A 9,402-nucleotide genomic window follows, 5' to 3' on the forward strand; every position below is an offset into this window, starting at 1 on the left:
CCCCCTTTGTTTGGGGATGGTCATTGAGGGAGCTCGGTGGAGGGAGCTTTTCTTGGCTACCCTCTCTCTCTACTTTGAACACTCTCTCTCTAACTATTCCCACCACCTCCCAACCCAGCCCAACTTCCTCCACCACCAACCTTGCTCCTCCCTTTCTCTCTCTATCTATTACCATCTTATCTTCCTCTCCTCTCCCTCTCCAACCATCTCACATCTCTGTGTTGCTTCTCTCTCTCTCCCTTGTCTCTCCTCCCTTGTCTCACTCTCCTCTCTCTCTCTCTCTCTCTCTCTCTCTCTCTCTCTCTCTATATATATATATATATATATATATATACCTCTCTCTTTGCTCACTCTCTCTATCTACACTTCAGTTTATTTCTCTTTGCTTCTCTCTCTCTCCCTTGTCTCACTCTTCCCTCTCTTTCTCTTTTTGGATTATGTATTGACAAATTGGAGGAGATAATATCAAGCATTGCAAAAGCTAAAGACCTTGATGGGTCATGCCTTGGGCAACACCTCATCATGCTTCTTAAGTATGCTGATGATGTTGTCTTATTTGCATACAATCCTACCACCATGCAGCACCTTCTCAAGGCTCTTGAGGACTTTTGCAAAGAAAGTGGGCTCTCAGTGAATGTGGCAAAAACCTCGGGGGGGTTCACTATATGTAAACCCTTTGTATCACGTGGGTTTAAGGCCTACTTTAAAAACCCCTTATCTGTGATTTTTTCATAAATAAAACACACCCTTTTTTTATTCAATCTATGAATACCCCCTTTAAATGGTACCCTTCTATATGTAAAAAATGTGTTAAAAAAGAATTTTAAAAATCCCTTTAGTTGAACCTACGTGCTACGCTTACATATTTATGAGTGACCCCCCCGAGGCAAAAACTAAGATGATGGTTATTGAAACAATTCAGCCCAATGTTATGCCAATTTTCACATTATGGGACAACCAATAGAGGTAGTGCAAACGTTCAAGTACTTAGATATTAATGTGCCAGCCACACACAAATGGGGGTTATGTATTGAGCGTAGATTGGAAGCTGGGTGAGCAAGCTATTATATGTTTGAGAACCAACACAACAAAAGTGATTCTCCTAGATGGCATGTCCAAGCTGCTTTATTTGATGCATTACTCAAGTCTTGCTCTATGGAGTCAAAGCTTGGGGAGGAAGTATATCACAATCCACATGGAGTAGAGGCCAAATAGTGACCTATGGTACATAAGATGTTTCTATGTTGGCACGTAGGGGTAAGGCCTCTACTCCTTATGCAATCATGGTTTTAGAAACAAGACATAGACCACTTGAGCTGATGGCATTAGAAAGAACTTATAGATATATTACAAATATCCACAATCTTGAAGAGTACAGACTACTTGGAAAGAAGGGTCCAAACTACAAAAAACGATCAAAAGCAAGATTCTATCATCGGGATGGGTGTTGGACACTAAAGGATGGTTTTGTAGGTGGATGATGGAATCTCTTTTGGACCTTCCTCCCAATCAGATGTGTTATGTGAATGTTAACACATAGCTAATTGATGCATTAAAAGCCACATGGGAGAATAAAAAGAAAGTAGCTAAGCTACAATACTATATCACTCATATCAATCCATAGTGTTGGGTGACCTATAGAAGACTAGCACCTGAATGTACTCAGCCTTACCTTAGCATACCCATGTCAGCGATCTCACAGGACCATAACACAATTGCGTACCCGCTCTCATAACCTAAGTATTGAAAGTGGTGTATAGGGAGGAGTTGTAGTTGAAAACCACATATGCGCCCTATGTGACACCTATGCAGTTGAGAATGAAGAACACTTCTTGATTGTTTGACCGGCTTATACTCACATCCAGCTTCCATTTTCCCCATTTATTAGAGGGCTGTAATAGTCTTTTGCAACTACTACAGGCTAATCCCCGAAGACTTAGGAATTATGCACGAGTCCTTTTTCAACATTGCCAGAATCTACTTGATTGCCACACTACCCTCCCTCCCTAGGATGGAGACTCTGTATCACTTTTTGGTCCCACAGGTCACTATTTGGCCTCTTGTGGATGATAAAATATCATCATCACCATCTCTCTCTTTATATCTTTCTCTTTACTCACTCTCTCTATCTACCATCTCTCTCTCTATCCTTCACTTTACTCACTCTCTCTATCCTCCCTTTCTCTCTATCCTTCTCTCTCTATCTCTCTTTGTTCACTCTCTATATCCCCCTCCCTCTCTCTCTCTATCCTTCTCTTTGCTCTCTCTCTCTCTCTCTCTCTCTCTCTCCTTCTCTTTGCTCACTCTCCTTCTCTAGCTTTCTCTTTGCTCACTCTCTCTATCCTCCCTCTCTCTCTATATATCCTTCTCATTGCTCACTCTCTCTTTCCTCCCTCCTCCCTGTCTCTGTGACCCTTAACCCTTTTTCTTCGTCTATTTCATTAGCAGTCTATCACTGTCTCTCCCTTCCCAACTCAGCAAAAAGAGAGAAAAGTAAGAGATTACTAAATAAAATAGAAAGGAAGGAGATTGGAAAAGAAAATAAAGAGAACAAGCAAACAAATTGAACAACAATAGAGAGATCAAAAAAAGAAAGAGAAGATAAACAAAAAGAGAAAAGAGAGATATATAAATAGAGAAACAAAACAAACTTTTAGGGTAAAGAGAGATAAAAACAGACAAGCAAAATAAATTTTTAGGGTTTTTGATAATAAAAAAAGAGACAAAGAGACAAGAAATAGAAAAAGAGAAGAGGAGAAAAGGAAAGAAAGAAAATAAAAAAAACAAGAGAGAGAGAGAGAGAGAGAGAGAGAGAGAGAGAGAGAGAGAGAGAGTAGGGGAGGCGAAATTATGACCCATGGGACCTTTCCAGATATACAATGTCTCCTCCCCCATGGTAGGAAAGGAGGGTAGCTATGGTGAAAGAACAATCTATGCAGCGTGGTTCTCTCGAAAGCGTAACATGCGGGTGATGAGAGCCCCTAACTTCAATATAGGAGGGGGAGAGGCATTTGAGAGAGAGAGAGAGAGAGAGAGGAGAGAGAGGGGGGGCGTTTGAAAGAGAGAGAGAGAGAGAGAGGGGAAAACCGTTTGAAAGAGAGATGCGAAAGAGAGAAGAAGAGGGAAGAGGGGAGACACGAGAGAGAGAGAGAGAGAGAGAGAGAGAGAGAGAGAGAGGGGGAAAGAATAAGGATAAGGGAAGAAGAGAGAGAGGAGAGAGGCAAGAGAGAGAAGAAAGGAGAGGGTGTACACTGGGGGTGTCCTCACACCCCCCTCTCACTAAGGGCGATGTCGCCCTTAGTTGAGGAGGTGTAGTGGGGTGTACACTGGTTGGGGGTGTCCCCACACCCCCATCGCCCTTAGTTGAGGAGGTGCTAGTGGGGTGGGCTTTAGGGGGTTACTCCCAGTTGGTGGGATAGCTGCTCATGGGGGTGGGGTAACCCGCGCCCCCAGTGCCCACCCATCCACTGCTTTTCCCGGGTGCTCCCAACATCCTCGGCCTGGCATTCCATAGCCCTCGCCAAACTTCCCTCTACCAGCGCTCCCAGCATCCTCGGCCTGGCATTCCGCAGCCCTCTCCATCGCCGTGAGACAGAGCCCACCACCTATGACTACACATCTCTGAACCACCCCCTTCACTGCCTAACCTTCCACTGTGCCGACTATCCAGCACTGGTTGTTAACCTTTCCATGCTTCCATCGCCGTACTGACACTACAGCAACAGACACTGGCTGCTCGTCTCCATATAACCTCGCTAGTCCCCCCGTCAACGTCCTCCCCCGTCTTTATGCAGTGTGTGTGTGCCATTCGCTGCCCTCGGGGCCCAACCCACAATATGTTCTGCACTTTTGCCAACTGTGAGTTCCTGTGCGCATGCGTGTGTGAAACCTGCACACACGCCGACGCCATCTTCGCCACCCCATGCCATGTCGTCGGTCCATTGTGTGCCCTGCCCATGTTGCGAGCCGCTGGGAACCGTATTATTCCTGTTGCTCCCTACTACGCCACTAAGGCCTCACACCCCGACGTGGAGCCCAATTCACATCGCCGGACCGCCGAGACAGCATGCATTTCTGCCTAGTATGTGTGGGCATCATATATGCCCAATGTCGTGTCTAAGAGAGCCCAGCCACACGTGTGCATGTTTAGGGAAACTTAGAAAACACGCACGCTTACACCCTCTCACTCTCTCTCACTCACACACAGATCGATTTTCGATCCTTCCCTCTCCAGAGAGCTTCCATGGCACTGAGTGTTGGCACAACCTTTCCATCAAACACAGCTCAGCCGCACCACAGCAGAGCACAACTACTCAGGTAGAATCGTCGGCAACAGAGCCTTAGCATTAATCACAGCTCAGCCCGCAGAGCATAACACCTCAGGTAGAAGATGATGTGATTCGTGGCGGCAGAATCGTAAGTGCGGCCACTGCCCTCTCCCTCCACAAATATGCACGAAGGCCCCTTACATTCCTTTTCGATTGCTGCACAAGCAATGCACCCATATGTACATGCCTACCATGGCCGTGTTGAAGCCTTTTCAAGGTGTTTATACCTTTGCATAGGGAGTTCTTAGTCGGTGTCGTGTCCAGTTGTTGGGTCTTCCGAGGTCATGTCTTAAGGAAGTAGCGAAACCGTCCTCACGAACTGAGACAACGAAGCTAATGATAAAAGCGTTTCTTTGCTCGAGTCTCAGAGACGAGCATGCTCGTCTCTGACCCCGGCTCAAAAAATAAAAACAAAAAATATACCTATGCATACATACATGTCTAGCACGACAGTTCTCAAGTTCGCATCTCATACATGTCTGTGATTTATCCACAAATGTAAATGTTGTGCATAACACTAGCATCATGTCGCATAAGCTTTACATTTTGTATCTCGACATGCATGCTGGGTCTATTGATATTAGGTGAGGTGTTTCTACAATAATAAATGTACAGATTGAGAATCAAGTCCAAAGTGTTGGAGTAGGCCCATATGTTGAGGGTAGCAAGGATGGCTATTGCTGTGTGGACAAATGGTTGGAGTTCTCTTGAAGCCCTCAAGGTTGCAGCAGATAGTTTGAGAGAGAGATTTGTGCAGCTTTCTGGGTACATATAGACCGCATGTCGTGCCCCATCTTATGCTTATTTCGTCACTCACTTAGCCAAGGAGCTGGTAACTCTAAAGCTTGTTCTCTGCCTTTGTCCAGGTGCGTGTTTGACACACCTGATGACAAATTCCTATCACTCTACAACTTATCAAGTCAAAACAGGTAGGTTGGCATTTTTCAGGAGTGGAACTTCATGTTCATCTTCATACTTTTTTATTCAAGTGAGTGTGCAACTGAAATCTTGATGTATTGATGTAGGGATATTGAGATTCGTAGGGTGGATAGAAGTGTGCTGCTTGAAAACCTTATGAATGCACTCCCATTTGGTATTCGTGGGGTGGATATAAGTGTGCTCCTTGAAAGCCTTGTACTGAATGTACTCCCATTCAGTACTATTTGTTATGGCTCTCGAGTGAAGAAGATACACAATCTAAAGTGCACGGTCGGCCACAATTTAAGTAAGTGTGAACACTTATGGCCATGTATATAAGTGAATTTCTCTCATAATACAACATACTCTCCCATTGTGCAATTGAGTCTTACTCTTGCTAATCCTCTTGCTAATCTCTCTCCCTAATGCATGCTAGTGAGTGTGTGTGAGTGAAGTGAGGTGAGAGGAGGGACAAGGACCCGTAGTGCAACGATGTGACAACGCTCGTGGGAGACGTGGTGGGATTGCTTCGCAAGGAGTTGTAGAGCTTGGAGACCTCAAGGGTTACGAGCTCAGCCATTGGAAAGATCCTCATGACAGCTGTGGTTCACCAGGTAATCTCTTTTTGGATATGTTTCAAGGAGGTTAGGGTGAGCCATAACATTTTTGGCGCCGCTATCGGGGAGCCATCCCTTGGTTTTTTCCATCGTTTTGTCACTAATCTACTCATAACCCGCATCGTGATTAATGGTTTTCCATGAAAAAGATGTGGATTCGATGGTGATTTGTGTGAGATCTGGTGTAGAATAGCTCGCTTTTTTATTTTTGAAAAGAATGCTTTTTGCTTCATTTTTAGATTAATTTGGTTTTTATGGTTTTTCATGTTCTTAGTGCTTGCAAATAGCTTGTACTAGGCTTATTTTGCATCCATTGCATCAAACAATGCAAGAGAATGCATTTCTTAGTGAATGTTAGCTCTCTTTAGTTTAAACATAGATCTAAGATCATTAATTTTAGTTTAATTGTGTGTTTTTTATTGAAATTATTTGGATTAGAGTGTTAGCAAGCATTAGGAGTAGCTTAATCTTTCAAAAAATTTCTTAAAAACATAAAAAAAATCCTTGAATTTGACTAATTTCTCTTAATGGACTGGTTTTTGTCATTAAGGATGATTAATCTTGTTCAAGAGGCTAAAAATTTAGCAAATGTGTTAATTAGGATCTAAATTGATCATATGAGTAGTCGAAATTGGGATTTTTGAGTGTTTTGAGAGCATCTAGATGCATCAAAACACCTAATCACATCAATTTTTTGATCAATTGTAGAAATTTGACTCTCTTTGCTTAATTTTGCCTTAAAGAGGAGACTATAATTAAGAGTCTAATTAATCTCCTAATTTAGATTAATTTACACAATTGTTGATACACAAAGATTAATTTTTCCTTGCTCTATCCAATGGTGTGCTCAATTGTGTGAATTAATTAGGGATTAGTGGTTAATTAGAGTCTTTGATTAGTGTAAAAGGGGGATGATTAGTGAAAGGATTAATCTTGAATTAATTCTTAATCACTTTTTTTATATATCTCATTAAGGCTAATGAGCATTCAATGAGAAGATGCTCATGAGTTGTTAATTTGTCCATTTTGGGGGTTATTTATGAAGGGTGTAAGGTGTGTTATTAAAAGGTTGACTTTTTTGATTCCACTTACCTTTTTTGGAAAAATGCCCATATCCATTTTATTTTAGATTAAAAAAATATTCTCCCTAAAAAAGAAAATTCGTATTTCCCACTACACTCTTTTAAAAAAAACGACGTGAACGAAAAAATGACGTGACCAAAAATCTGAGGTCTGACGTGAACGAAAATCCTAGAAATCCGACGTGAATAGGAAATCCGACGTGAACGAAAATCTGACGTGAATGAAAAAATGACGTGAACGAAAATCTGGCATGAAAATTCTTAAAAAAATCAAAATTTAATTTCCACGTGAAGTTCGGTTCACGCGTGAAAACCGTTTCACAGCGTGAAACACCAATTCACACGCGGTAAATTTTTTTTAAAAAATCAAAAATTAATTTTTCATCATGAAGTCTGGCGTGAAAGCTGCTTCACGGCATGAACCACCAGAGTTTCACGTGGGGGGCGGGACCGATTCTCTGGAAAACACCCCTGTTTGGAGGCTCGTATCTCCTGAACCGTATATTCGATGGCGCTCTAAGGCTCATCGAAAAGCTGACATCGAGCTCTTTGACTTTGGACTTAGTCGTTCGAAGTCAAAATCGATCATTTTGGCCTCCAACCAACAGCCTCAAAATTCAACCTGAAATTCGAGACAAAAATAGTCCCAAAACCACGAAAAATCGTAAAAAAACAGCGCAAAAACGACGACGAGCCATATTCAGGCTACTTTTAGAGGGTCTAAATGACAAAATCACGGATGACTCAAGGAAACAAAGTTGTAGTACTCCAAAAATACTACAACTCCCTCATATAGAGTTTTTGAATTTTTTTTTGGAACACCCTCAAAAACGTGTTACGAAACAGGGAAAATTTTCTCGAATTTTTTTTCATCTTGAGACAGTGATAGAGAATAGGTTTTAGGACCTCCTCTTCCATTTGGGAAGTTCCTAGTATATGCTTTGTTCGAAAAATATATCAGGTCGTTCACGTGCGTATAGCGCTGCTAATTAGGATAAACGGACACCCGTTTGATCCAACGAAGAGTACGCCAAGCCTCTTTGAGGCTGTAACGGGCCGAGAAAAAGTATAAAAAGTTAAAAAAAACTGTAATTGCTCATTAAGGAGCATTTAGGCACTCCGACATGACCATGATGGAGGGATTGCCAGGGATCACACAAGGACTGAACCCAATGGCTGACATCTTCGAGCCATTGAGATCTAGGCCACAAATTCACCTCTCAATGCCATTGGCCATGCCTATAACAAGCGTGTCATCAGGTTTTACACCCCCTATGACTTCGATCCCACCAGGCTTTGGTCCCTTGCCTAACATTCCCGCAAGTCCTATAAGTACCAACCCTTTCCTAGATGCCCACACCTTGAACATGCTGACTAGTCTAGGAAGGGGGGTGGCTCTTCCAACAAGAGCATTCACATACGGCCTCAATGATTCATACAAAAATACGGCCGTACAAATTTCCAAAGTAATGGGCAAATATGACGGAACAACAGACCCTATTCAATTCATTTAAATGTTTGAACAAAGATGTGAAGCCTTTGGAAATCCCAACTGCCCTACTAAGGTACATGCATTGAACTTATGCTTAGAGGAAAAATCTAGTCGATGGTGCATCACATTAATGCGGACGATCAAGACTAACTTCAAAACCTTGAAATCTGCCTTTATACATGGCTTTTCCAGACAAGGTGATTGATGGAGTTCAGTAAAACACAAAACTCTATTCAATTGAGCGACAACCAAATAAATCCATTAGAGACTTTATCCTCCGGATAAAAGTCTTGGAATCACGTTGTGAGTCATGGGAAAAATTAAACGATGTTCAATTGAGGAGATGTTTCATGATGGACTTAAAGAATAACAGCTTACACAACTTGATCATTATATCCAATCCGGAAACATTCGATCAATGTTGTAAAGAAGCAATACATTTAGATGACAACATGCTAGAAGATGATCATGCTACGAGATGTTCCTCATCTAAACCAAGTGAAGAAATGACAAAAGAAAGATCGATCTTGGAATTGACATTCCCAGAATTTTATGCAGCCTTGTTTAAAACCTTATAGCCAACAGCTGTAAGAGAGGATGTAAACCTTCAAAACCAAACATCCTTAATGCCTATAAAAGTGACGAGCGAAATGCCTTGTGTTGAATGTAATCACTACGACCATCCCAATCCTCATTGTGCATACAAGGCACCTGTCCTTCTATATTGTGTATATTGTAAAACCTTTGACCATGATACTAAAAAGTGTCCCACTTCATCCACAATGGACTCAAAACCTCCACCTCCTGTGCACCAAACAAAAACAGTCCAAGGGGTTGACAACTGCTCAGGAGGCAGTCAATTGAACACTTCAGTGTTTCTATTGTCGTGGACCTCACAAGGTGGCAGACTGCACAGTTTGGAATACTTCCATGCCCATAGTCACTGACACCTTGCCGACCCATGT

Source organism: Cibotium barometz, chromosome 37 (genome assembly GCF_041138505.1).
Source record: "Cibotium barometz isolate CiBa-2024 chromosome 37, ASM4113850v1, whole genome shotgun sequence".
In the NCBI taxonomy this organism is placed as follows: domain Eukaryota; kingdom Viridiplantae; phylum Streptophyta; class Polypodiopsida; order Cyatheales; family Cibotiaceae; genus Cibotium; species Cibotium barometz.